The sequence below is a fragment of the Danio rerio genome, chromosome 18 (assembly GCF_049306965.1).
Source record: "Danio rerio strain Tuebingen ecotype United States chromosome 18, GRCz12tu, whole genome shotgun sequence".
Classification (NCBI taxonomy): domain Eukaryota; kingdom Metazoa; phylum Chordata; class Actinopteri; order Cypriniformes; family Danionidae; genus Danio; species Danio rerio.
Window position 1 is genome coordinate 21,312,470 of NC_133193.1, and position 27,255 is coordinate 21,339,724.

Genomic DNA, 27,255 nt, shown 5'->3' on the forward strand with positions numbered 1-27,255 from the left:
AAAAGTTCAAGAAACTGGCTGAAACACGCAAGAAAAGGCGGTATTGTAATCAATACTTATTCAATACATTCATGTGTACAACTTTTTTGGATGCGATAATTCGTTTGATAGCACCAATAAATATTATATACAGGTCTAGCTATGTGTATAAATATGTTATTGTGTCATAATAATCATAAACAACCACCACGCAAATAAAAAATCCAGGAGAATATAAATAATGTACTGTATCATGTAATCGCTGCAATGAAATCTCCGTCTTGTTTTGCAGTAGTCAATAGTCTTTACTGGCGTTTCAGCAGAATAAACAATCATAACATAAACGTCTATATGCGGTGCAGTGGTGAATGATTGTTGATACGTTCATTAAATTCATTCCCCCTTACAAAAGTAAATAAACAATAATGTAGACTATGCGTCCACACTTTTTGTATACGTTCATCTGTTATTTCGTGATGTCTGGAAGATATCCGCTTGAGGAAAAACATCAAAGTAATTTATAATGCACATGTAAGCATAGTAAAGTATATAATGTGTACAACTCTTTGTTAATGAATGCTACAGAATACTGTAGTATAGTAAACTGATAAACTGTAATAAATACCGTTAGTGTAAACTTTGGTGTATTGTGATGGTGTATAATTATAGCGTAGAAAACCGAAGCCTCTTGACTAATTACTACAGTTAAAATTAGTAACAATTATTACTACAGTTGTGTTGTACCACAACAACAATATAATTACTACGACAGTTTAATTCAAGTAATTATCTATAGTATGCTTCCAAACACTATGGTATTTACTATAGTATTAGTCATGTAACGTAGTTTATACAGTATCTACCACCTCAGTCGCAAGCAAATATATATATTTTAGTTCAGTAGAAAACTCGGCCCTCAACATATGTTGTCTCCCCTTGACTTTTTACTTCCTGCCTTCCATCGGAATATTGCTTATCACCAGAACCACATGATTGAAAAAAGCCTATTTCACAGTTATGCATATGTCATTTTTACATTTAATTTCTTGTTTGTATTTATTACAAGCATATTATCATCAGACTTTATAAAAAAAAATTTAAAAAAAAACTTTAGAAACAAAATGTTATATTTTATAACCATTAAAAGACTGTAAGGACAGAAGCCAGTAGTGTATTCTTGTGTCTGTTGTATTACCCCAGTCAAATGCTGCAGTTCCACACTGATAGTTATGCAGAACGCATCAGTTGCAGTGTATGAGATCAGCTTATATTAGTGGAGTCAGCTCTGTGGAGTTGTATCGGCCAGTGATGGTCATCGTGCCCCCGGTGACTCGAGGTCCACTGGGTGAGAGAGATACAGCACTGGGTGATGAATGGCTGTGTTCAGTGGGGGGATTGTAATTGTCCTTCTCTAATTGTTAGGTGAGCACAAAAGGCACATTTTGTAATTGAACTGTTTAACTGTTGGTATTGAGCTAAGAGAGAGCTATTTTGTCCCTAGAATGACCTCTGTACCTTAGTGTTTCTCCATTTACCTTACTGTGCTTGTTGTTTCTCTCATTCTGTTAGTGTGCGCTGTCCATGGTGCTGACATTTTTACTAGATTTACCTTGTTTGGCCCAAGAACATCCTGTATGTTTAAAGCAAGGATTCGTTGTTGCATACTACACACTGTAAAAAAAAATCCGGAATTTTTAGTTTATTTCCGGCAGCTGGGGTGCCAGAAAAAAACGTAAAATATTGTCCGTTAAATTACAGAAATTTACTGTAGAATAACAGAGGTTGAATTACAGAAATTTAATAGAAATTTAAATGGAAATAAATTTCTGTAATGTAATGTCTGTTATTTTAGGGTAAATTTCGGTAATTTAACAGCTGTTATTTTATGTGTTTTCCGGCACCCCCATTTTTTTAAAGTGCATACAACTTGAGTTTTGTGGTCTATTAAACATGCAGCACACTAATGTCTTGTGTGTGTATTTTACAACATAGGCTCGCTGTGAAAATGTTACCCTATATATGTTTCTGGAGATTGCAAATTACGTAGCCAGATGTACGTATGGCTGCCTTTTATTTTTAAAATTAATACTACGAGGCGGTATGACACAGTTCCTTTTTGCACTTATCTCCGTATGGACGGCTTTCCCGCTGTTACAAGTTTGTCCTGTTAGCTCGCCATGTACGTCGGTGGATTTGAGATGCAGAGAGGAGATAACCAAGATGACGGGGTTTGAATCTGGTAAAGAACGGTTCCAGAAATCAGGTAAGACAAAAACAGAAGTAAATAACAGGGTGAGAATGTGGTAAAATCTAAAAACGTGGTAAAAATCATACAAGGGCTTTTCTTTTTTTAGATTGCTTTTGAAAATTGTTAGCTGGGTTTAGGGAAGGAAGAGGGTCAGTCAGTCATTCAGTCCGTCAAACAGAAAAGCTGCAAAAAAAAAAAAAAAAAAAAAACGTAGCTCCTGGGACGTATTTGGTGGTCTCCAGAAATGTATATAGAGATACATTTTTAGAATAAGCCTGGGTTGTTTTTTTTTAATGTACCTGCCTATCATGCTGGTTCAAATCCTACTCAGAGTTGTGTAAGTAGAGGCATAGAGGTTATATGGTGCTGTGAACCAAATAGGAGAGAGGTTTAGGGTGATGTGTGCAATGAAAGCCATCTAGCATGGTAAGTAAGCCCCCCCGCCTAAAGATGCACGCTAGTGACTGATACAATAGGCAACAGGTGTAAAACTCAGTTCCTGGAGGGCTGCAGCTCTGCACAGTTTAGTTCCACCCCTAATTAAACACACACAATCAAGCTAATTACTTTTATATCTTCATATAGGTGTGTTAAAGCAGGGCTGGAACTAAACTCTGCTGGCTGAGGCCTTCCAGGAATTGAGTTTGAATTGGCATCCTTGTTAGTGTCCATACCTACCACTGCCATGTTGGTTTAAATCATGCTTAGAGCAGGATATGTAGATTGGTGTTGTGAATAGCAGGGTGGTTAGTGTAAATGTGACCAGCTAATAGAGCCTGCGTGAGTAAACCACACTCTCTTGGTCTCAAGAGATGCACTTGTAACTGACACTAGAGGCTGTGGTGTTTGGCATCCTTGGTAGTGTGCTTCACTTCCAATGCCATAAATGCTGCTCAGACCTGGGGAGTAGAGCCCCAGAATTGAAGTCAGGTGGGTAAGTTTAATAGAGCCAATAGTAGGAAAAGCTATGCAAGGAATTTTCTCTCCTATGGCCTGAAGGCTGTTGACTTATGCAGTCTTGTAAGTGCACTTGTCTACAAAGCCAAAGACCTGATTTTAATCCAGCTTGGAACTCAAGGCAGAGAACCAGGGCATTTATGCTGAAATCATGGCTTGGATGAGTTTTACTTTAGGGGTAAGAGTAATTAAGGCCGTTGAGGTAAAGTTATGTAGGCAATCCTCAGTTCCCTGGCCTGAAGATGCTCACTAATGACTGGTCTTTAGCATCCCTGTTAGTGAACATCTCTCCTAATACCAGAAATGCTGGTTTGAATCCTGCTCAGAGCTGGGGTTGCAGAATCAGAAGGGTAAAATTGGTGCCGTGACCCAGATGGGAGTGAGGTTTGGGGGGTGATTGAATGGACACAGCTAGCTAAGAGCTGTTTAGGTAAACCTTACTGCCCTTGCCTGAAGAGGTACACTAGCAACTGACACTAGAGGTTGTGGTCTTAAGCAACCTTGTGCCCCTCTCCCATGCCAAAACACTTGTTTCAATCTTGCTAGAAGTGAAAAAGAGTAAGTCAGAGGGGTTATGTTGGTGCCGTGACCCGTATATGAATAAGGTTTAGGTGGTTGAGTGAAATGGAGCCAGCTAGTAAGAGCTATGCAGACTGCTTTGCCCTGAAGAGACACACTGGTGCTAGAGTCTGTGGTGTCCTTGTTTCCTTGTTACTGTGCCCATTTCCTATGCCTGAGATGCTGGATCCCACTTGGAAAGGTGTAAGTAAACCCTGAGGGTTACATTTATATGTAAAAATCTCCCACGTCTCTCCATTTATACCAAGTTTGATAGTTCTATCAGAAGAGTACGAATGATATAATATCCATATAAGTATTTAAGTAGTCGAGGTCAGTGCTTAAAAATCTTTTGAGTACTATTTTCTGGCGTGATTTTGCTAAGCCAACAGTCAGCTTTTGTGTGTTTAACTTTTCTGTCTGCCTTTTTGAATTTCTCTTTAATATTTGCCTTCAGTAAATGGAGTTTTTTGTGTGTGTGTGTAAAGATAAGGTCAGTTTTAATGTGAAACTGCTTCACAAATCCACAGCCATCCATCCATTCACACCTCTTGGCCTGAACATGTTTGTGTAAAGAGCTGTTAGATGTACCGTTGGTCAGTTTGTGTGTGTTAAAAGCTACATGGGCAGATGCAGTCTGCTTTTAATGAGTGGGGAACCAGGGGAATGGCAGTAGTTAACATCGAGAAATGCTGGGATCATTTAGTCCCCTGTGGCTCCTGACAGTGACTTAATAGTTGCACATTTTTGAGTGCAACCAAATTGCCTTTTGCCTTACTAATGCACTGGCTGAAACTCCATCTATAAAGACTGCTTAAGACCCCCTGACACCTCTTTCCTCTGTTCTTTTCTTTAGAATATAATATTGACATTTGAAATGGAATGAAACCTGTAATGGATATCAGTATTCACACTTTAGCCTCAAAGATGACTTTTTATGATGACCCTTTCTTATAGTTCCTGTTCTGGCATTGCATCACTGTTTTTTAAGAAAAAAAAATATTATTAATAATTTTAGCAGTTTACAATTATAATTAAAAGAAATTGCATGTTAATATTATGCAATCTGTGTTAAAAATATTTATTTTTATTATTATTATTAGTTGCAGTGTGCAACTAATAATATTAATAATAAAATTATTATTAACAATTATTATTTGTTTACGATTAGCAATGCCTTGTTTTTCCAGCACCCTCCCATTCTGGCTCAGCTAGAGACCTTCCTCTCTATTCTTTCTGTGCCCTCTGTGGTCCCATCAGTCCTGCAGTCATTAAGACTCCACACTGCATCACCCTGCTTTCCCTCATGGCCACCCATTGTCTCTCAGCACAAAACTGCCCATGTTGTAATTACCATTAGCACAAACAGGAGAGCGGCTTCATTGATATGCTGTTGGTGGCTGGGCAAGTGGCGGGCTGGCACACAATAGCCTGGGCGTACAGGGGGCTGTTTGCACCAGGGACACAGGGCAAAACTGCCTTCTTTCTGAATGCACGAGGGCCGCCAGAGCCACGCGTCATTCACTACACGCACCAACTTTAATTAATTTTCATCCGTCTCTCTCCTGTGTGTTTCAATGCCACTGACCCCCACATCTCAGTCTGAATGGAGCCATCTACCCATCTCTGGCTGTCAGAAAGGCTGGTTCTGGTTCTCTGTTTCAAGACACTGGACCCCCGAGAGCCGGTATTGTCTTTAGCATGAGTGGATGTTTGTTGTTATGCAGGTACATGATAATCACTGCAGTCGAGACTCTCGTGACGGCCGACTTTTTGAAATAACACTCTCATTTTACACTTATGTATGGCAGCCGTGTTCAGCTGATTAAGACTATTGATTCTACATCTGTTCTGTACGGACTTCCTGTGGTGAGCGCAAATGGATTCGCATCCCTCCCACTGCTGTTTATTGATAGTTCCAGATATAATCTTGATTTCATTGGTAATTGATAGACTCATTTGAGAAATATTCCACACGGTTTGATTTGGCGCCCGCTCACTGCGCTGATTAAACCGTATTGGCCACTTTTGCAGCCCCTTTGATTCCTGGACATCTGTGGATAAGACCAATCGTGAGATTTATAAAATTGCCATGGTCTTGAACTTTGCCCGACTCGGATTAAGCCCCAGGACGAAGCGAATCCTCTTGGCGAGTAAGTCTTTTGTCCTTCATGCTGTTTGGGTGTTTGATGGACTGAAATGCCCTGCTGGGTCTTTGTAGGATGAAACAGGGCTTGAACTGTATGTTGTCTCTGAAGTGGTCCGTTGCTCATGATAGCTTTAATAAATCTAGTGCTCGGCCGATGCTTATTGTAGTCACTGTGCTGAGTCGCGCCGCAGGAGGCCGTAAGGAGGTGATTAACTAATGGTGCTGGTGCTTTAAGAAGAGAAATCCGGTCGGGAGACCAGAGTTCCCTTCAAAGCTGCCGGACGCCTATTAGGAGATTAAACCAGCTGCCCTTCTTTATGCCTCTGAGCCAGTCTGTCCAGCAGCAGGTAGCCTGACACCCAATAGAGAACGGTCAACACTTCTTCCTACCTCCCAGAATGGGAGGCTGACATGCAACCAAGTGAAATCATAAGAGTGAAGATAGGCTGTTAAACACTACATGACTTTAGAGATGTTAAAACAGAGAAAGTGTCATAAACTTGTTGACTTTGTAAACAGTTATAGAGGAAAAACTGTGGGTCATACCTTACCAGTCTACAAGTCAATCTGAATTCAGCAGGAGATTTAGGATAAAAGCAATACAAGCCCACACAGACAGTCACCTGATTATAATAGACTTTCTCTGACCCAACAAGTGCTGACTCCGCATCCTCATTAGCTAAAATAAGTGAATAGATGCCAATCCAATCCACCAAAATCTGACAAAGGGTCTGTCAGTGCAGTGTGAACTGGTCTTATGCGTTCTTCAATTCTTATATCCTATGGCTAAAGCTAAAAAAAATTATCTGATCATTATACACTATTGAGTTTTCTGTGAAATCATTCAAGTTCAGTAAGACAGTGGGTAGCACTGTTGCTTTATAGCAAGAAGGTCGCTGGTTCGAGTCTTGGTTGGGTCAGGAGGCCTTTGCATGTTCTCCTCGTGTTTGCGCGGGTTTCCTCTGGGTGCTCTGGTTTACCTCCAAAGACATGTGGTATAGAATAAACTACTGTGAATTGTTTACGTGTAAGTGAATGAGAGTGGGTGTTTCCCAGCACAGGGGGTTCACAAGTCATTGACTCTCAAGACTGGATTTCGAAAGGAAGGTCATCCACAGGTAAAACATATGTCAGAGTAATTGGTGGGTTCTTCTTCTGTGTGGCCCCAGATAAATAAGGGGATGATTCATTGGAAAAGAAGGGAATAAGCCAAGGAAAATTGAGTGAGGTGTCATGGTGGTGAAGTGGGGAGCACGATTGCCTCACAGCAAAAAGTTCGCTGGTTTGAGCCCTGGCTGGGTCAGTTGGCATTTCTGTGTGGAGTTTGCATGTTCTCCCTGTGCTCACGTGGGCCTCCTCCGGGTGCTCCAGTTTTCCCCACAGTCCAAAGACATGCGTTATAGTTGAATTGGGTAAGCTAAATTGGTTGTAGTGTATGTGTGTGAATGTAAAAGTGTATGGGTGTTTCCCAGTAATGGGTTGCAGCTGGAAGGGCACTCGCTGTGTGAAACATATGCTGGATAAGTTGGTGGTTCATTTCTCTGTGGCGACCCCTGAATAATAAAGAGACTAAGCCAAAAATAAAATAAAATAATGAATATTGAGTGAGTGACTTGACATGAGTCTGAGCTTAACATGTCCTTATTGCTTTGATCAGAACTTTTTTTCTGACGTGTGTTTTTTTTTTTTTTTGTATTTGAGAGGAAAGCATGCAATATTTCACAACATTTGCAACATGCCACAGCCATATCACTCTGTAGCCCAAGACTGGTTGCTCACTGAAGCTAACCAGGGCTGAGCCTGGTCAGTACCTGGATGGGAGACCACAAGGGAAGACTAGGTTGCTGTTGTAGTAGTGGTTTTAGTGAGGCCAGCAGGAATGCTCACCCTGTGATTGTTGTGGGTCACAATGCCCCAGTATAGTGATAGGGACAGTACACTACCTGACAAAAGTCTTGTCATCGATCATTGAGCAGAAGGTCGATTTTTCCAATTAATCATCTGTTGAACTGCATTCCATATACTGCTGAAGAACTATTAGAATCCACATAGGCCCAAGACTCTCAAAAAACCAGTCAAGTTTGATGAAGGAAAAATCATGGTTTGGGGTTAGATTTAGTACAAGGGTGTGCGAGAGATGGCAACACCAACAGCCTGAGATATGAAGACATTTGTGCTTCCCATTACATTACAAACCACGGGAGAGGGAAAATTTGTCAGCAGGATAGTCTCCTTCAGCCTCTACATCCAAGTTCCTGGAAGCAAAAGGTCAATATGCTCCAAGATTGGCCAGCCCAGTCACTAGACATGAACATTATTAAGCATGTCTGGGATCAGATGAAGGAGGCATTAAAGATGAATCCAACGAATCTTGATGATCTCTGGGAGTCCTGCAACAACACTTTCTTTGCCATTCCAGATGACTTTATTCATAAGTTATTTGAGTCATTGCAGAGATGCAGTCGTCCAAGCTCATGGGAGTCATACACAATATTACTTCTTTTTCCACAGCACCATGACTTTATATTCTATGCAGGACATTATTTCTAGTAAGTGACAAAACTTTTGTCTAAGCAAAGTAAATCAAGGCATGATCATGTTGTTTATTTTGGTAAATTAAGTGTAATCTTAAGGCCTTTGTCTTTCATATAAGTTACTTCGAATACCAAGCAACAAGTGAGCTTTCACTCTTTGAATGATATGATAAAGGGGGGTTCTGACTCTGTGGTCACTAAATATCACAATAAAATCTCTATGAAAGAGTAGGGGTGGAACCTGGCCAAATTCCAGCAATAGGGCCTTACCCATCATAGCTGCCCAGTATTTACCATCCGCTGAGCTGGCTCTATTACTCTCTCTCTTCTCCGCCTGCCGCTGGTGTGTGGTGAGAGCATTGGTGCAGTTGTCTTGTAGCTGCTGTCACATCATCGAGGTAGATACTGCACACTGGTTTTGATGTGGAGAGAGCTCCTCATATGATTGTAGTGTGCTATAGGTGTATGCAATAAACAATAAATTCCCTATATAAATGTACATTACTTATTTACTTACTGACTAGCTTACTTACTATTTACACACATTCATTACTTACTTATTTACTTACTATTTACTCACATATTCATTGGAAATGCAGGATGTTCGCTAACAGCATACCATTTAAAAGGTACGTTGGAAAAACTTACCACAGAAGAACTTTGGCACTACTATTTCATCGCCTTTAGCCTGCAGATATTATAAATCTTTTAATTCTTTTCTGTAAATTTGTTTTTTTATCTTCGACAAATTGGTGGCAAATGACACTGTCACCACAGAATATCCTGAATGTAAAAGTGATAGTTGTTGACTTGCCAGCATTAACATCTTCTCCCCTGCGGCCCATAGCCTGTGGAAGAGTGAAAGCACTGTGGCCTGAGGGAGAACAGATGAAGTGGCTCCACACTCTGTCACTCATAGTCACAGTGATGGCAAAGAGGCCTGTGCGACTGGCTATTCCCAGTTGTGGTGTGTGTGTGTGTGTGTGTGTATGTGTGTGTGTGTGTGTGTGTGTGTGTGTGTGTGTGTGTGTGTGTGTGTGTGTGTGTGTGTGTGTGCGCGCACGTTCTGCCCCTGGCAAGTCTCGTTTCAGAGTGCTGTCACTCCCTGCTTCCCAGCATCTATTAACACTGCCATTATCATGCTAATCTACATTGTATGATTACATAAAGTAATTTATGCACACTTTTATTGCAAGACTACACACAGAGATGCTACTCTACTACCGAAACATGTAGTAAAGTGCCTCTGTTGGCTGTCCACATCTTTTTATCACCCAGTTCGTTCATTGTTCACAGTTTAATTGTTGATTGTGCCAACTTTAATGTTGTCGTGTGTCTTTTGTAGTGATACATCTACAACCATTTTACATGGGCACATGTGTGCAATACACATAATAAAAACATGTATAGACCATTTCAATGTGGTCATGTCACTGGCCCAACATTTCCTGCTTGTTGTCAAACTATTTTATAACTGCAATATGTGTCAATTTAATCATAACTTAACGTTAAAACAGCTGTCATAACATCAGTGATCAATATATTGACCATTTGAAGTTCTCTGAAGAAATGAAAATTAAAAATGTCAAACAGGAAATGCTGCTGTGTAAATAAAGAAGGAGAAATAGAAAGTTTTCAAAATTTAAAGGATAAGTTTGAGATTACCAGTCAAGAATTTTTTAGATTTCTACAGCTAGAGATTATTATAATAAAAAAGGAAAATCAGAATAAGCAAAATCTGTTTATTAACTAAAATGATGATGAATGCCTATAACTACACAATACCTAAATTAATCTCCTCTGTTTATAGCCTCTTTCACACATACAGATCTTTCCGGAAAATTACCGGCAATTTTCCAGAAAGGTCTGTATGTGTGAACAGGCCCTTTTTGAAAATACCAGTAAATTCGTTCTGGCAATTTTCCATAAAGAGAACTTGTAATATTACCGGCAATTTGCCAGACTGTTGCTCTGTGTGAACTCAGAAGGAATATTGCTGGTGTCATGAGAAATCGAAGACATGCGGTATAAGTTAATAGGGTAAGCTAAACTGGCCGTAGTGTATGTGTGTGAATGAGAGTGTATGGGTGTTTCCTGGTGATGGGTTGCGGCAGGAAGGGCATCCACTTATGCTGTAAACAAGTGCTGGATAAGTTAGTGGTTTGTTCCACTGTGGTGACCCCTGATAAGCCGAAAAGAACATGAATGAATGATATCAGTGGTCAATGCTTTCCAACATTCTTCAAACTCCCTTTTTTTGTATTTTTGTGAGTAAATTTTGTGAGGGGGGCAACAAAGACCTCCCTGCCTTACATCTTACATGGCACAAGTTCACTAGAAGAGTTCAAACTTCATTGTGTAATAAACAACAAACATAAGCATAACAAACTGTAGCCCGAGTGTAAAAAGCCACAGATCCTCTCCATTTCTCATTTAGTCACAGACACTGATCTAATTAGAAATGCAGAAAGCTGTTAAATTAAAACTGTATCACACTTATTAACATTTTAACTAGCAACCCCACCTTCCTCCGGTGCCAAACAAGGACACTCTCAACACCAACACGTGGCAGTCGTACCCCTGAGATGATCGGGCAATTGTCAGTCAGGTGACGGCGCACTCTACGCAAATAATGCTTTGCATTGTTTACACCCTTTATGCAGGTCGCCCCTCCGCCTCTATCCAGGAGCATAAAGTGCAGCCTTTTCCCTATTTCTTGGCTCTACGGAAACACTAGTTGTTAATGGAATCCTATTTGTGCTCCTATTGGATGGGCTAATGGTCTCCCTTTGAGGGGAACGCTCCAAATTAAATAGCACAGATTCACATCTGTCAGACAAAACCAGGAGGCTCTTTGTAATCAATGACCCAGACCGGGAGAGGCTCCATGGGGGACTTTTCCTCCATGATGGTATCAAACATGAGGACACACCAGGGACAATGGAATCTCCCCCAGCATGATCTGCCTGCGTTCAGGACTATCTAGCGGAGGTAGAGGGGGGCAAATGGGGTTAATGTACATTTATAAAACAGGGGCGTAAAATACTTAAGCCAGGGTCTGATTTATAATACCACAATATGACCGAACTGTAAGAAGAAATCTCTCTCTCGATTTTTTTTTTTTTCTGTTCTGTGCAAATATTGCCGCCGGTGTTGTGTTAAAGTGTTGAACCCCATTAATTTTATCACCCCCCTCCTTTCTCTTTCTCTCTCTCTCTCTTTTCTCTCTACATCTTTGAATTTTGTTTGGAGGAGAGGTAGAGCAGAGAGCCAAAGCGTGCGAGAGGGTATAGAGGCCTCCCGCTGCTGTGGAGATTTTCTCCTCGTTGTTAATTTTCCTCGCTCCATATGGCGCCACAGACTCCTCACCTGCAGGCTGTAGCAGGCTGGCAGTGGGAAGCGGGTGGAGAGGACCGGAAAAGTGAGGAGAGGCAGGCTGGAGCTGGAAACGCCAACAGACGTCCTCGGGCCCAGCCTGTCATTTACGCAGCCCTGTGCATCTGACCGCCCTCCCTGTGCGCAAACAACGCACATCAGATCCAAAAAGTGTGTTTACGAAAGGGTCAGAGTTCAGAATTAGGGACAGTTTAGGGTCGTCCACTCTGTTTGGCAGGTGATTCCATAGCTTTGCAGGATCCGTTTGTGCCCTGTGGCAGAGGGACGGATGCGAAGGGAAGGTTTTCTTTGTTACTGGAGAGTAGAGGAATGGATGGGAGGGTTTCATCCTGGCTTGTCATTGATTAGAGAAGGCTCTTTAATTCCCTCTCACCCCATGGTGTGATTCATTTGCATGCTCTGGCAGGAGGTAATGGAGTTTTGTTTTACGATTCGCTCTGAAAATCCTTGAAGACATGAGACATGATCTGATGCATATGCAGCCGCCAGCGAATTGCCTTCTGATTGATTGTTTCTTGAGCTTTCTTTCTCTCTCTCTCTCTTGGATTTTATTCTTCTCCCTCATTTTTTTCTTTATGTTTGAAAGTATTTGTCATAGTGTGATACAACTTTGAAAGCATTATGCTGAATGCATATACCAATATTGTTTTGCTCTTGCGTATGGTGTACAAATATGAAGATGAGATGTTTAGAAAGAGTGACACCTTTGCATATGTTGGTATCTATATCATATGGATGAGATGAGAATGGGAAGTTCAGCTCTTTTCAACAGTTGGAGATAAAATTGCGGGGTTTATAGCTGCAATTTTTTTTAATAACTGTATAGAAACGTGAAATGTCATTATAGGTTAAAATAAATTTGTTTTTAAAAGTAATTTGTTCAAGAGATATAAAAATAATAGTAATAAACTATAATTATAGTTATATATAATAATATATAACAATAATTATATAATTTATATAATTATAAAATATAGGGCCTTTAAAAGTAGCATCTCAAGGCACTTTACAGACATAAAAGGCCCTATCATACACCAGGTGCAATAAGGCGCAAGACTTAATTGGCATGATTTGTTGCTATTTTCAGACCAGCACAATCCATGTTGTTTAAATAACAAATCCATTTGCACCACTGTGGATTCATGGGTGTGCTGACTCTTATGCCGAGTTCAGACTGCATGATTTTCAAAGTTGTCGTGTCACAGATGTTTTCACACTGCATGACTATCTGGGCTGGCGTTTCGTCGATGCTTTGTTTACACTGCAAGATTAATCGGCGACAGGGACATTCACATTGCATGACTTTACAATAGGAAGAATCGCCGACAACTTCGTCCAAACTACGTCTCACAGCCCAAAACACGTCGTATATCTTTTGTTATTAACTACATAATGAGAAAGAAGCCTTTAATGGGGTAGAACATGTACATGTTTGCTCACCTGGGTTTAAAGGGAATTAGCCATTTCTCCTTAACGTTGATAATAAATTAATTTCTTTCTGTATGAAACGTCAAACAGACACAGTTGCTCCTGAGTCCTGTCAAACCTCCACTAGTTTTTCCTCCATTTCGTGGGTCCAAATAAACCGAAAAAGAGCGCTTTTAACTTCTCCCCCAGCCTCCCGCTGGCCTGCAGCAGGTATACACACACACACACACACAAGTGAAAGCTGCTCTCTCATTGGCTGTAGGTGATTGCTGATGTTATTTTCAGTCAAAACTCAATTCACACGGCATGATTTGAATCGCCGACAGCTCCAGATATTTAGCATGCCAAATATCTCACAGGCATCGGCGACTCATCGGCGATTCTCTCAGATCGCGTCTTTGAAAGTTCATACTGTGTGATTGTCACTCACGTGCACGAGCAACGATTTGCCTGTGATTTCAGGCATTTGTTGGCAATTTCTTAAAACCTGTCGGCGAGCCAAAATCAGGGCTAAAATCATGCAGTCTGAACTAGGCATTAAAGAGAATGTGACATAAAACTCTGATTGGTTTAATGCATGTTATGCTCAAAACACACCCACAGTTAGTGTGTTGTGAGCATACTAATTAGGAGAATAAGCACAACCCTGTTAGACCAGGGCGCAGAGCATATTTTTCATTCCTTAAATTAGCCCTTAATGCTTTTGCGCCATGCGCTTTAGACTTTACGTCTATATCGTTAAAATAGAGCCTAAAATGTGCAGCAGTAAAAGACACAAGGATGAAGGCAAAACAAAAGTAAAATTATAAACAATTAAAAACACATAACATAATAATGACAATAGATCTAAAATAATTTAAAAAGTCAAATAAAAGCTGCCCTAAATAAGTAAGTTTTAACTGATGATTTAAAAATACTTAGAGATTCTGCATTGCGAATATCACAGGGTAAAGAGTTCCACAATTTAGGTGCCAATGAAGAGCATGACCAATGTCCCATAGAGCCGTTGACTGAGCAGTTAAAAGACCAGCATCAGACATGCATTAAGCATGTCTAGCAGTGTAAAGACTTAAAAGCTAAGATAAATATTGCAATGCTATACTATTCAAGGCCTTGTATGCAAGCATCAGAATTTTAAAATCAATTTGAAAACTGACAGGTCAGTGCATTTTTTTTTTCAAAATAGGAGTCATGTGCTCTCTTGCACTGGTCCTAGTCAGAATTCTAGCTGCTGAATTTTGTATTAACTGTAAATTGTTTAGGGTAACTCCGGCCAGCAAAGCATAACTGTAGTCAATACCAGAAATTCACAGGTGTTAATTAATGTTTCAGCAACAGAAAAGGGCAGCATGGGACGAAGTTTGGCAATTTTTCACAGATACAAAATTATGTCCTGACTGTGTTCAGCATATGTGGTTCAAATGTATGGTTGGCATCAAATACCACAACCAGATTTTTTTAGTTTAATTTGAAACACTAAAGCAGAGCCATCCAACTTAGGGAAGCCTGCTCTGCTTACTTCATAAGAAAATTTTTAGACATCCATTTTTTTATCTCAGAAAGACACTAAGATAGAAAGCATACAGCAGTATTGACATCTAGTTTTCAGTGTACATTTGAGTGTCATCTGCATAAAAGTGAAAGTTAAGACAGAGGTTCTTAAAAGCTGGTCAGGAGGGAATATACAAATACTAAAAAGTAAAGGACCCATACTGATCTCTGAAGAAGTCATTCATCTATTGAGTGTCACATGATCCTTCAGAAATGCTGGTTTGGTGTTTGAATAGTAAGCTAATTAATAGCTTATTTATTTTAATTTTAATTAATTTTAATAGCTTATTAATTTAAAAAAAACATTGTACTGCTTATTATTTTTGTGTAAACAGATTTTTCAATGATTTTTTAAATGTATTCATTGATTCCTTTTCAGTTCGGCTTAGTCTCTTTATTAGTCCGGGGTCGCCACAGAGGAATGAACCAGCTTATCCAGCAGGTTTTTACGCAGCGGATGCCCTTCCAGCCGCAACCCATTCTGGGAAACATCCACACACACTCATACACACACAATCATACACTACAAACAATGGAGGAAACCGGAGCACCCGGAGGAAACCCACACAAACACAGGGAGAACATGCAAACTCCACACAGAAACGCCTACTGACCCCGCTGAGGCTCGAACCAGCGACCTTCTTGCTGTGAGGCGACAGCAATACCTACTGCGCCACTGCGTCGCCTATTTTTTATTTATTTGAAACAGAAATCTTTTGTAAATATATAAAAATCAACATCTTGCATCAACATCATGTAACAACTAGCCCTAGTTTAGCCATTGAATGGCTACGCAACAGTTGCTTCTTAGTGTTCAGTCGCCTTTCTACAGTCAGAAATTGTTGTGTAACAATCACTAAACGTTTAATTGATTGTCGCTTTGTCACATTGTTTTCCATATGATTACAAAATCAATACTTCACATCCACATATTTATCACTTTACAAACTCCTTCACTTCTCAATCAACAAAAGTTGCACTTAAAAGTGAAGAGTCACATTCAGCAGAGCATAAAGACATTCATTCCACAAAGACCTTTTTAAAGTGATTAAACAGTACAAATATGCTGTGCTTGCTCTCAGGGACATATATTATCGTACTATTATTCATTTCTATAACTAGAATATTATTTTGAACTCATAAAAGGGTTTTGACCGCCAAGACTATTGTGATATGAGGGTCAGTACGAACAGGAATGCTTTTCATAGCTAAAGTTTATTGTTGGCTAGAATGGCATTGTCTGTTTACTCGTAAAGAACTACTACACAGCAGCTTAATACTTGTGTTCGCGTGTGTGTGTGTGTGTGTGTGTACTGGTTTTTGTGGCTTATGAGGACACAAATTTGTATAACGGCTTGGGTATGACAATGTTGAGGTGGTTTATAAGGACATGCACTGTGTCTCCGTAATTTAAAAATGCTTAAAGTCATAATTAAAATGGTCTTTTGACATTTGTCACAGGTTTGTAGTGAGGGTTGGGGGTTTATTGGTATAGTAAGAAGATATAATAAGCATTTTTTAAAGTCATAAAATACATTAAGCCTATGGAGAGTCCTCATAAACCACCAAAAGCAACATGTGTGTGTATGTGTGAGGTTTGGGGTACTTCGAAAATGGGTGTGATAAAATTTGTCCGCTGCTGAGAGAGGCCGCATCTGAGGTCACCGCTAAACCCATGTGCCGCGGGCTCCTGATCGGCCCATAATTCCCACACAGATGAACAGAGTGCTAACCTCTGTCCTGATAGAGCGAACTCGCCTGGATTTCATTTCACCCACAGGACTGTCATTTTGATAACAATGGGGCAGAGCGAAGAGAGACCTCTCCCCCTCTCTCATCTTTATTCTGATCTCCAGTGAGACCAAAGCAAAGCACACACTCCCTCTATTCTCAGATTATTCTGATTTAGGGGCTCAAAGGCAGCCGTTAATCACAAGTAAAGTCGCTCTTTTTTTAGAAGCTCCAAGATGTGTTATTTAGAGCCATGAAGTTGATTTTGTGTATGTTTGGGTGGCTGCATGATGAAAAAATCTGTCTTTTAAACATGATGGACTTGGTAAACTTCATGTATTTATAACTTTTTTTCCATGCAGAATGATGCACAGAATCATTTATTGGAACCAAAGTGCCAATATGGCTGATGAGAAATGATGCGATGAGGAGGAAATACGCGCTTTTATGATTACTTTCAAACTCTACTCTGGAACCTTACCCATAAAGATAATAAATATGCAAATTAAACTGTACCATTCATTCCAGAAGCGTCCCCATTTGAATTTTAACATGAAAAAGCATTGTAATGTGATAAGTAATCAGTCTGCGAAATGTGCTAAATGCAAGTTTGAATTCCCTGTGAGATAAATAAGCAGGCGAAATGTGAGTTTTATTGCCGCTTTTAATGACAGTTCTTATTGACTTGGACAAATGGATAATACACCTAGCAAATGCGCATTAATATTATTTTCCAATTGCTCCGGCATGTGGTTGGCAATTAGAGTTATTTTAGCAATGCAGGATGAATTCATTATCCGCGTCTACTGATACTTCATTTTCCGGCAGCAGAATGGATATTGTGTCAGGTAGGGGGTCTCTAGGTATTAACAAGGGGTGGGGGAAGTAAAGCCTTATTTGATTTAGAAAATGAATCAATAAATGCATTGTGGCTTTTGTCAAAGAGGCCCTGTAAAATGAGCAAGTAATTTACTGTGTCCCGTCCAGGAAATATGCCATTGAAGAAAAGCCACAATGGGGAAAAAGGGGGGAGGTCTGGAGCGCCTTGAATCTGTCCTTTGATTGATCAAGTCAAGATGCAACAAAAGTTCTGAATTTCCTTCCTTTATAACTTTTTGAAAATCGTTTCTTAATTTGTTCAGTTGATTCTTTAGTTGTTAGTAGGAGAGTTATCTGCCAATATGTTCTGCTGGCTGATTTTCTGTTTGGATTTTTGTTTTTAAACATGCAATAGGATATGTAGGAAATGCTCTTATCAATGAATTTTCCAGAAAATGCCTCCAGATATTAGTGTTAAACTAGAATTACTGTTTATATTAAAAAATGTTTATCATAATTGCATTAAAAAAATAAAATAATATATACACTGCTGGCCACTTTATTAGGTACACCATGCTAGTGCCAGGTTGGAACCACTTTTGCCTTCAGAACTGCCTTAATCCTTCGTGGTATTGATTCAACAAGGTACTGGAAATATTCCTTACAGATTTTGGTTTATTTTACATGATAGCGTTACAGAGTTGCTGCAGATTTGTCAGCTGCAAATTCATGATGCGAATGTGCCGCTCCACCACATCCCAAAGGGGCTCTATTGGATTGTGATCTGGTGACTGTGGAGGCCATTTGATTGCAGCAAACTCTTTGTCATGTTCAAGTAACCAGTCTAAGATGATTCGCGCTTTATGACATGACACAATAAAAGCGGAAAAGAAAATGAATGAATGATTAAAAGAATGAATGAATGAATGAATGAATGAATAAATGAATGAATGAATGAATGAATGAATGAATGACGCGTTATCCTGCTGGAAGTAGCCATCAGAAGATGGGTACACTGTGGTCATAAAGGGATGGACATGGTCAGCAACAATACTCAAGTAGACTGTGGCGTTTACACAATGCTCAATTGGTACTAATGGGCCCCAAAGTGTGCCAAGAAAATATCCTCCACACCATTACAGCACCACCACCAGCCTGAATTGTTGATACAAGGCAGGATGGATCCATGCTGTCATGTTGTTGTAGCCAAGTTCTAACCCTACCATCCGATTGTCACAGCAGAAATGGAGACTCATCAGACCAGGTGACATTTTTCCAATCTTCTATTGTCCAATTTTGGTGAGACTGTGCGAATTGCAGCCTCAGTTTCCTGTTCTTAGCTGACAGGAGTGGCACCCGGTGTGGTCTTCTGCTACTGTAGCCCATCTGCCTCAAGGTTCGACACGTTGTGTGTTCAGAGATGCTCTTCTGCATACCTCGGTTTTTTGAGTTACTGTTGCCTTTCTATTAGCTCAAAACAGTCTGACCATTCTCCTCTGATCTCTGGCATCAACAAAGCATTTACACCCACAGAACTGCCGCTCACTGTATATTATTTCGTTTTGAGACCATTCTCTGTAAATCCTAGAGATGGTTGTGGGTGAAAATCCCAGTAGATCAGCAGTTTCTATAATACTCAGATCAGTCTGTCTGGCACTAACAACCATGCCACATTTAAAGTCACTTAAATCCCCTTTCTTCCCCATTCTGATGCTCGTTTTGAACTGCATAGTCTTCTTGACCATGTCTACATGCCTAAATGCATTGAGTTGCTGCCATGTGATTAGCTGATTAGATATTTGTGTAAACAAGCAGTTGGACAGGTGTACTTAATAAAGTGCCCGGTGAGTGTATGATTTGTAACTTTAGTTTAGGTAACATTTCATGCTATTAACTACTGGTTTATTACCTGCCTATTATTAAAATATGAAGATGCATCCCTAACCAATACCTAAACCCAACTTCTATTTTACTTACTATTAATAAACAACTAAATAGTGTTAGTTAACCAAATTAGTTAGTGTTACCAAATGAATAATATATTTCTATATTGCTTTATATATTTGTAATGTAAATTATTAGCATCATCAATGTTATTTTAATAATCACATACAAAGAAAAGTGCAGTAAGTGATTCAGCATACAAAGTCTTCTTAAAGGTAACAAAGTAATTTAACCATATCTATTCTTTGCAGAAAAAAAACAAATTGGATATTGTCGTCTCCTCAGTTTTTGTGCTTTCCAACCCTGAGGAAACATGTCGTTCTGTTATTGCATTTGCACTTTCCTCTGCTTCTCTCATGTAGCCTTTATTCCCCATTTGAGCATGATCATTGGACATGCAAATGATTGTTTGTTGTGAATTCAAAAAGAGTTGTTCAATCCTTTCCCCCCGAAAAAAAAAAAAAACTTGCCAGGACTTTTTGTTTGTGTTGAGAAACAAAGCTCCATTCCAATCAATCATTGCCATTCTGACGAAAATGAATAGAGCTCAAATCAATTTTTAAAGTAAAGTATACAACATACACTTTGGCACGCATCCAAGTATGCTAATTCCCATTTATGGTTTCTTGTCAACTTCAAATTAAATGGGATTTTAATTGAAAATGAGAATTTTCGAGCGGGGCCTCTCTGGGAAAGAGTAGCACGGGAGCTGCTCTGTTTTTTTTTCACTTCCTTTTTCATTTCCCATCCTCGTCGTATGAGAAAAATCAGAAAAACAACATTTGCGAATGCTTTGAACCTATATATGTGTTTCTTCAACCCTGCAATTCTCCAACAACCTAAGGGCTAGTGAAAGTGCGGTGTGAAATTAACGTTCTTTTCCGTATTCCCCCTCCAAATCAAGGCGCGGGCTATTAACATTTGTGTATTTTCATTATGGAAATGGTGTTAACACATGCCCACAGATTGCCACAAGCGATGCAATAATTTCCTCCCTGTGATCATAATGTGTCCGAATGAGTCGTTTTGATTATGACATGCTAATTACATATTGCCTCTCATCTTCCCACCATTGTTTTTTTTTTCTCTTCAGCTTTTCGAATGCACTCCATCCAGGGATCTTTAATAGTGAGCTTTTATGAGTTTGAAGGAAAGAGAGAGAGAGAGGGAGAGTGAGGGAAAAAAATATATCATCATGCCCCGTGTTCCTGTCGGCAGTGTGAGTCCCACGCTTCACTGGCTCCCTTTAAACTTCCCAAATTGCATTTCACAATGAAGAAATACCCAAGCCCTTAACTGCCTGTATTAGATTAGACACCATTAGACGTAATAGAACATTTCTACCCCTGTGATATTTTCATAAGAGTTTGATGCGTTTGATTAATCTGGGCACATTTTATTGCATTAATGATTTTTCCTCGCTGTTCCACTGTAAAGACATCATATGTAGGCTAATGCTGTTTTCTGCCCCCGCTCACCCTCCTCTCTCTCTCTCTCTCTCTCTCTCTCTCTCTCTCTCTCTCTCCTCAAGCCTGCGCGTTTATTGCAATGCATTGCTGATGAGGTGAGTCGCCGTCTTATGTGCTTTCACTCCTAAAGTCATTGGTAATGGAGTGGAAAGCTTATATTTTGTTTCCTAATGAAGCACGGTGAAGTTGCAGGCAGAGCGTCTCCATCTCGCTCAGTAACACCAGACTCAACTGCCCCCAGCCATCCTGCTCTGAGGCCGAACCGGCAGGCCAGGCAGAACCGCACAGCCGGTCTAAGACCAAGGAGAGCTCGCGGGGCAGCGCCCAGCATGTTACCCCTTAGGCTTATGGCCGCTCGCTTTCAGACATGACATAACGTGCTGATAAACAAGGTAGATTTTGCATTTGCCTATTAATGTTTTTAGGAGTTGCTCATTTCTAACATCTCTTGCTTTAGGGTTCATATGGTTGCTGTTATTTGTTATAAGCATTTTTGACTTTTTTGCAAGGATTTTAAGCAGGTTGTCCATTTTAGGATCTGCCCGATTTAGTTAGCTTTTTTCATGTGTCATGTGAATTTGTGCCAAGATGCTGAAGCACTTGACAATTAAAGATGTTAATTAAAGGAACCTGTGTTTATGCCAAATCACTGTAGAGTTTGACAGCTAAAGATAGAGAAGTGTGTGCCAAAACACTCTTTACATTTAAGGACATAATTTGTGTCAAAATTAGTGCTTAATTTGTAAATGAATATTTCCAGGAACAAAACCAAGAAATAAAAATTACTGTGATCAACGTCCTCCACACAATTTTAGTTTTCACGGAACATGATTTCACTAAACGGTATTAGCCCAAAAAAGCATAACATTTCTGAACATTATTTTATTTTCTGCTATATATATTTCAATTGTGGGAAAAAATAAACATCTACAAAACAAAACTCTTATGAAACATCATTATTCAGTTTACTAACACACTGACATTGTTTACTTCCAAGTGAAAAAATAAATGAAATGACTCACTCTGTCTAGTCTTCAAGAAGAGCCCACAGTTACCTTTTCTGTCATGTTTTCTTGCTGATTTTAGATCGTTTTGCTTCTGTCTCCTGCTATCCTGATCCATTCCCACAGTTCCATCTTCTCGAGATTTGTTTGATCAGGTTCATTATCAGATTTACTTGTGGTTTTAAAAAATTAAAATGAAGGGTTTCTGCCGGTTTCGTCAACTCAAATTTAAGACTTTTTAAGACATTTTTAAGACCACTATGAAATTTTAAACTTATACAGGGCTAAATATTAATGATTATTTTTTTTAATGAACCAGTTTGTCACAAAAAAAAAATCTAATGTAATTATATTCTTAGTGACATACTTTAATGAGTCAAAAAAAGAAAACAGTTATATTGACTTTTCACCATAATATTTATTTCTTTAATGACAAGTATAAAATTGTTAAAAGTATATTTATTGTGGAGGCAATTACATAAAAAAATCAAAAATATACATTTGTTGGCTTTTGGTCCAAATTGATTGATTGAGTAGTATTCTATTCAACCTAATGCATTTTAAGACTAATTTAAGACACAAAACACAATATTTCAGTGAATTAAAGACTTTTTAAAGCCTGAAATTTGTTTTTGAAATTTAAGATATTTTAAGACTTTTTAAGAATTATTTTAATTAAAAAAATACTGCAATTTTTGACAAGTAAAGGATATAAAAGCATGATTTTGTTTTCTGGGGGTTAAAGTTAGACAAAACAAATGTACAGATAAACAAAGCAGGCTTTTGCATACGTAGATTAATGTATGTATTGAACAGATTATTTTTGGAGTTGGTTGTTAGAAATGGCTGTGGTTCCCAGTTGGGTTTGCTTTCAGATACATCATAGCAGTTGTAGCTTTATGGTTAGAGGGTTGGACTTTAAGCACAATGCTCTCTTCCACCCTTAATATCATCACTGAGGTGAGACCCTTAGGAAGGCACCAAACGCTTTAACAATATGGCTGTCCACTCCTGCCGGTGTGTGTTCAAGAAGGGAGAGTGTGTTCACTTGTCTGTCTGTGCACTTGCACAAATGCAGAGCTTAAATTCAGAGTATGGATCACCATACTTGGCTACACTTCACTTCAGATTTTGCATTTTGTGTGTATTTAGCATAGTCCGAGTGATATTGTCTTTTATATTGTGTATTTTAGACTTTTATGCTAAGATTTCAAGCTGATTATTCATATTGGCATCTGATTTGGTTAGCTTTTTTCATGTCATGGATATTTGTGCCAAGTTGCTGAAGTATTTGACAATAAAAGATATTTGAACATGTATTTGTACTGTAGACTTTAGCAACAAAAGAGAGAGACATCTGAGTTTGTGCCCAAAGACTACAGAATTAAATTAAAGGATCAATATTGACACTTGTAAAGCTATATATTTGTACCTAAACAGTAAAACTGTATACCTTTTGAAATTTTTATACAAACGATGTCCTGGAGGGCCAGTGTCCGGCAAAGTTTAGTTCTGACCCTAATATAGAATAGATATAGTAAAGACAGATAATATATATAGAAGATAGGGGCTGTGCCAAAATACTGCAAAAAAATACTTCAGTGACAACTAAAGATATAGGAACATCAAACAGTACCAAAAATATTGTATTTTTTTGCCAAATTTCTGTACATTGTTCTGTACAAAAACATAAATGTGTCTAAATATTGTACAATTGTACACATTTTTCAACATTTCAAACCAGTAAATATTGTTGGATGTACTTAAAAATATAGAAACATAATTTTGTCAAAAACAACTTCAGGGTTTATAAAAGCGTAAAAAAAAATAAAAATAAAAAAAGATTAAAGTAGATATACAAGTTTGTGATTATTAGAGTTTTTTACAAAAATGCCGTAATTTGACAACAAAACAATGTTTAGAAACATTTATTCTATTCATTAAATAACATTTATTTATTTGTAAAAAGTTGTAGATTTGACAGCTAGCTTGTAGGGACATACATTTGTAACAAATTTACGGTGGCCGAGAGAGCTTAACGTGTTGCAATTTAGGAAAACGCATCCAATTACAAAAAAAGCCAGTAAATTCAAAAAAGATCTTCATCTGTTTGACACCACACATGCTGCAAATCCTCACAATGCAAACATGCTGCATTTTCACATATTTGTCTTTTTCATTCATTCATTCATTTTCCTTCGGCTTAAGGCCCGTGCGCACGATACGTTTTTTGTTTGCGTTTTCCGTCAACGTTTAATGCCTCATGACTAAATTAAAGGCGCCAATGTGATCGTGCAAACCAAAGCGCAAAACTGCAGGAGAAAAAGCATCATTTTTAAAAAACCGCCTCATGCTCGTTTTTTTTTTGTTTGTTTGTTTGTTTCACATGCCGCATCAAAACCTTCTCCACCAATCAGGTTGGGACTTTTGTTCACGTGCACAGACCTGCTGAAGTTACAGTAAACACCACTTAAAGGTGCTCAAGTGCAAAACTGTCAATGCGAGCACACATTGAAGAAGATGCCCAGAGGCCTGAACGCCTGGTGAAACAATAATCATTTCTTCATTGCTAAAGTCGGAGTTGCTACTTGAACCATCCATAACAACAAGCATGTCAACTTTGTCTTCTTCTGTGTTACAAGTGGGTGTCAGAAGCTTGAAGTTGTGTAGCGTCATTTTGCATACTCTTCTGCTCGACGCCAGTGAAAATTTAGTTTGAATCTGGAAAAACATCTTAAAAAATGCTGACGATATACGCAAACGAAAAGCATCCCAGTGTGTACAAGCCTTTAGTCTCTATTTCAGAGGTCGCCCCAGTGGAATAAGTCACCATCTATTCTGGCATATGTTTACGCAGCAGATTTACCCGGAGGAAACCCATGCAAACATGGGGAACCACCCATACACTATGGCCAAATTTAGTTTATTTAATTCACCTTTAGCGCATGTCTTTCGACTGTGGGGCAAACTGAAGCAACCGGAAAAAACCCACACGAACATGGGAAGAACATGCAAACTCCACACAGAAATACCAACTAACCCAATCAGCATTTAAACCAGCAACCTTCCTGCTGTGAAGCGACAATGCTAACCACTGAGCCACAGTGCCACAGAATTTGTATTAAAATACTGTAATTATAGCTAGAGATACACATTTTCTCCTTCCTTTTAAAAGTTAACTGTAATTATTTGCTTGGTAGTATTTTATCATTTTATATCCCTTTTAGAAAAGTCCTGCAACTCTATCTTGGGTTTGACCCAATCATAAAGCATAGTTTACAGATCATAAGCCATCTCCATAACAAATAGTTCTCAGTTACCAAGCTAAAAAAACTGTTATTACTCTGCAACACATCGCGCAGTCAAACACTTACAGAAACGATGAACCACAGCCTGCCCTGAGACGGTAATATTTCTGCAATACACATCATTTCAGTAGGTGAGAGGAAAAAGATACAGCATTTGAACATTATTACTCTCCTATGCCCTGGGTGTCTGAGAGAAGAGTTATTCTGAGTTATTCTGAGCCCGGCTTCGAGAGCAAGGTCATTTTTAAAACACAATGTTTCTGACATTAACTAGGTCACCGTTTACTCGCGTCTCTCTCATTTCCTCGCTCTCTCTCTCTCTCTCTTTCTCTCTCTCTCTCTCTCTCTCTCTCTCTCTCTCGACTTTCTCCTAAACTAACTTCCTGCCACAGCTGATAATTAAACACACTCAATTATCCCAAATTTAATGGGATTTCGGCACCAGTGTTGTATTTAAAAGGTAATGAATAATATTTTAATTGCATACAGTAACTGTGAGAGTCAAGTGTGGTTTTCTGTCACCACGTGTAATTATTAAGTTAGATCCATCTCATCTGCATGGTGCATGGAGCTCATGTTGAACATTTCTACATGGTGTTACTCTCAACTTTTTGCATTTGCTGTTTGGTTGAAGTGAGAAATATGGAAAACAAGCATGACAACTTTTGCACACACATTTGCTTGAAAACACCTTTATTCTGAATTTTTTAATGGATTTTATATGTAATAAATTTTATAAATTAGTGAGCATGTGGAATGAGTATAAAAAAAGCTTCATTCTATAATATTTAAGTTTTTTTCTCTATGGATTTGCTGGATTACTTGGGTATTAATATTTCTAAAGTTATTATTGATAAGATATATTCATATGCGTTAAAGTTCCCATGAAGAGCTTTGAAATATATAATTTTATTGGATGTTTGACGTAATCTCAACCAAAACGCAAAGAGAGGGTGGGACAGTGTAGCTCCTACCCCTTTAAAAAAAACATAAAATAGCATTTTGTATTTGCTAGGTATGGTTCGATAACCGGTTTCAAGGTTTTAAATCCGCCCAAGTTTTCCGTTCTGCCGTTCCTAAGGTCTATGCAAGATTTTATTAATTTTTTTATACGTTTTTTCACAACTATTTTATTTTGTTTTTTTAGGGCAACAATATCTCCAGCAGAAAATGAACGTGTACATCAGGGGTGCCCAAACCTTTTCCTATAAAGGGAAAAAAGGCAAACTTGATTAAGGGGTTGTGGGCCAAATATACACACCAAACCTGTATATATTAAATTGGCCATTGGTAATTTCCTGATTAATTTGGTAATATTTAAAATATCTAGAAAATGTTGCTTTAATTTGTATTAACTAATGCAGTATCATTTGTAGCATTTAATAATGAACTTATTAATGTAGAAACATAAACAATCCCATTTATAACACAATAGAGTTCAATGTGAAAAATTCCAACGCAATCTCATGGCAATTCGTAACTTTTTGATTTAGTAGCTAATTCTTATGAATTGGTAAGATCTAATTTGTTCAATGTATGACGATTTACTCAAAACCCAGTGACGGTTGGGGTTAGGGGTGGGGTTAGGTGCCATGCCTCCTTTTTAAAATCGTACATTTTCGTACGACTGAACTCGTACAAATTCGTACGAGTTAGCCACTGAACTGACAAAACGTAAAATACTTATGCTTCCTCGTGAGATCAGGCTGAAAATACTAGTCGAGCTGCACCTGCCTTTACCTTGATTTGCTGGCAGACATCTTATGCATTGTCCTATATCTGTCAAGTGGCAGTATTTATTTACATTTTAAAAGTCTGATTCATTTACAACATTTATTTGAATAATTTCATTTCAGTTGGATTTTTTTGTAGCTTAGCAATAAATCAAACGAACAAAAGGTTTTGTCAATTTTGAAATGTCGATCTCTGCCAAAGGAATTCACCCCAACCACCTCCCCATCATTCTCTCTCTTTTTAGTAGGGATGTCGGGCCAAATCAAAGGTTACCATGGGCCAGCTTTGGCCCACGGGCCCCACTTTGGGCATCTCTGGTCTACATCAAAAGCTACTGGTCCAAATTATTTTAAATATTTCTCAAAATAAAATATATTGTGTTCAATGGAAGAAAAAAGTTGCTTTTTACCCAGACATTTAAAAATAACTTATTTTGGAGCCGTTAT

General features: G+C 38.7%; 1 protein-coding gene across 2 annotated transcripts in view; it reads left to right on the top strand.

Moving 5' to 3' along the window:
• skor1b (SKI family transcriptional corepressor 1b) overlaps positions 1 to 27,255 on the top strand; it is a 77,126-nt gene that overhangs the window by 19,488 nt on the left and 30,383 nt on the right. The window contains exons 4-6 of one of the 2 annotated variants that reach the window (XM_068214813.2): positions 20,388 to 20,513; positions 20,826 to 20,858; positions 20,940 to 21,155. The gene's annotated coding sequence lies outside the window, so the exon portion shown is untranslated. Of the gene's footprint in view, positions 1 to 20,387; positions 20,514 to 20,825; positions 20,859 to 20,939; positions 21,156 to 27,255 lie in introns of those variants that run through there. The other variant, XM_073929411.1, reaches the window with a different exon arrangement.